Source organism: Carex rostrata, chromosome 12, assembly GCF_964058835.1.
Source record: "Carex rostrata chromosome 12, lpCarRost1.2, whole genome shotgun sequence".
NCBI classification, from domain to species: Eukaryota; Viridiplantae; Streptophyta; class Magnoliopsida; order Poales; family Cyperaceae; genus Carex; species Carex rostrata.
The window spans coordinates 95,116-98,137 of record NC_135929.1 but is presented as its reverse complement, the minus strand read 5'-3'; the positions used below and the strand labels follow the sequence as shown (position 1 = coordinate 98,137).

The window sequence follows — 3,022 nt, the reverse complement described above, 5'->3', positions numbered from 1 at the left end:
AAATGAGTTTCTAGTAGGCCACATGAAAGAAAGTTTTTGGGTTTCTTTCTCTAAGCATCTTCTAGTGCTTCTCAGAACTGGGTCAAGAAAATAGAAGATTTGGAACTAGGATATTCTAGGAAGGCCCGTAACATATTTGGATAAAAAAAATATTGTTTCTACTCATTTATGTACTTCTTTTAATTTTTTTTTATACAATTAAGGAAAGTATATCTAGTAATAAATTACTATATCTAAAATAATAAAATAGTAAGATTTTGATTCATTGTATCTACTCTCTTGTTAAGTCTTATATATATATACATGACATTTGGTTAACTCGCCCTTCATTCGCTGTATCTACTCTAGACTTGTCAAGTCCTTTCTTAATCCTCTCAACTATTCCGACGCTGTTGCTACCAAAAAAATGGACAGCAACGTATCTCAAGCTCAAGCAGGGTTGTGGAACATGACATTTGGTTACCTCAAAACCATGTCTCTCAGGTGTGCTTTAGACCTCGGCATCCCCGATGCGATCGACAACAATGGCCCCCCAATGACCCTAAGCCAGCTCCACTCTATTTTGGCACTTCCTCCCTCAAAGAAATCCCATCTGCGATGCCTTATGCGCTTATTGACCCATTTTGGCTTCTTCATTGAGAAGGGTGATGGGGAAGGCAATGAGGAAGTCTATGATCTAACGGCTCAATCGCGTCTGGTGACCCGAAAAGATGAATCAACCAACATGTTGCCCTTTGTACGTTGTCATCTCGACAATAAATGGCTGAAACCTTCTCTATACATGGGCGATTGGTTCATGCAAGAGGATGAGCGGATTCCAGTTGAGCACATGGATGCACCTTGTGGGAAATGGCAAGCCAAAATCCTATGGTTAACAAAATGTTTAATGATGCTATGATTAGCAGTAGTTGCTTGTTTAAGGATGTTATCATAAAAAATGGTACTGTTATTTTCAAGGGCATAGAGTCCCTTGTTGACGTAGGAGGCGGTAGAGGTGCAATGGCAGAAATTATTGCCAAAAATTTCCCTCATGTCAAGTGCATTGTTTTGGATCTACCGCATGTTGTAGGTGACAGTCCAAATGATGGTATCGTGAAGTTTGTTTCAGGTGACATGTTTAATTATATTCCTCCTACAGATGCAGTTCTTCTCAAGGTATAATTTTTCTTTCTTATCATTCTCATAATCTCATATATACTTATATTATACAATAAACACACAAACACAACAGAATTAGTTACCTATTGGAAACTCGATGTTATAGTTGATTCTGCATGATTGGAGCAATGAAGATTGCATAAAGATACTGCAGCGATGCAAAGATGCAATTCCTTCAAGAGAAGCTGGAGGCAAGGTCATCGTTTTGGAAGCAGTTGTCGGATCAACGTCTGCTATGATATCAGACGAACCACAGCTGTTGCTTGATATGTTAATGTTGACAGTAACTGGAGGAGAAGAGCGCGCGAGATGAGATTGAGTGGAAAAATTATTCAAGGAAGCGGGATTTACTTCTTACAAGATCACCCATACTGTTGGATTCGTGTCGGTCATCGAGATCTACCCATAATTATTTGTGTTCTTTTTTCAGAACTTTATTTTATTTGCCTCTATTTGCTTGTTCTCAAAGCAATGTTAGTTGATCATAAATGAATTTATTTTGAAACAACAATCTATCCATTTCATAATACATATTTCCTATTATAATTGATAGATCCATTGCAAGAAATTGTTGTTCTCTATATATAGAGATATATAATGAGTTAATGACTTATTTCATAGCATGGTGACTTAAAATTGACTGACAATTACTAGATTACGTTATGCCCTGCGGAGCTGATCTTTTCCAAGCGACAATCATTCTAAAGTAAAACGATTGAAGACAACATCTATCAATTTCTCTTTCATTTTCTTTCGGAGCTGAGATCAATAATATAACATCAGCACATGGCCTTTGGATAAAATGGACCATAACCCCACAAATAAAAAACCCGCCGATTATTTATGCTTCAGAGTCTTGAAATTGTGTTCTAATTAAAGACTAATTTTGTTACTGTGTTTAACATCCTAATTTTCATATGGTGCTCTATTATAGCATCTATGATTTCTCGTGATCAAAATCTAAATCATTTTTAAGGATTAATTGCTGGTATTGGTATACTTTTGTCAAATTCTTTAATATTTTTTTCCTTATAGCCATAAAAATATTAAAGTTTTTTTATCTTCTCATCATTGGATCTCTTGTAAATACATTCGCTCTGGCAAATGTCATTTCAACGCCTAAGAGCATCTTCAATCTAGTAATTGAAATTAATTGCTAAACAATAATTATAATTTTTTTAGAAATTAAACAATCCATCTCTACATTGGTACAATCAATCAAACACTTGGGAATTAAACACTTGGACAACTCATCTTTGAAAAAAGATTTCTTATTATTAAGCAATAGTTTCTAACAATTGCTAAATAAGCAATACAACCTAGCAATTATATTAGCAATTGACATATCAGATTAGTAATCCAAATTAAAAATAATTACCATTGTAGATGCTCTAAACTGTAACCAACTCTTTAATCTTTTCCAATATATTTTGGGCTTTACATTCCAGAGTTTTAGATGACCCTAGCCCACAGACCAATTTTGCGTTTTCGCATTCTTTGTATAAGAACGCTCTTTGTATTCGTAGCCCACTACTAGAGAAAAACACTTTGTTATCGGTTGAAATTGCTATCCACCATTGGAGTCCAAACCATTGCCTATCGCCCCGATAGGAAATGTGTACCCATATGCTGTAGGTATGAGCCGATGGCGTTAAGCTCCAACGTGATCGGTTAAAAATTAGGAACCGACATGAATATTAGTTTTTCAGCCGTTAAATATGCTGTTAATATAGAAACACCATTGTCTTTGGGTGTTATTAGCCGTTGGCAAAAGTGCGTTAGACCATCTGATGTGTTTGAGTTGGCGTTTGCATGTTGTAGTTTGCCATCTGTTATTACTTTGAATCGTTGGTGATTTCTAAGT

General features: G+C 35.6%; 1 pseudogene across 1 annotated transcript; it reads left to right on the top strand.

Moving 5' to 3' along the window:
• Positions 1-363: 363 nt before the first annotated feature.
• Positions 364-1,690, top strand: LOC144563161 (trans-resveratrol di-O-methyltransferase pseudogene; annotated as a pseudogene). Its single transcript, XR_013514274.1, has 2 exons — positions 364-1,155; positions 1,265-1,690. The product of XR_013514274.1 is annotated as a trans-resveratrol di-O-methyltransferase pseudogene (transcript).
• The last annotated feature ends 1,332 nt before the right edge of the window (positions 1,691-3,022 follow it).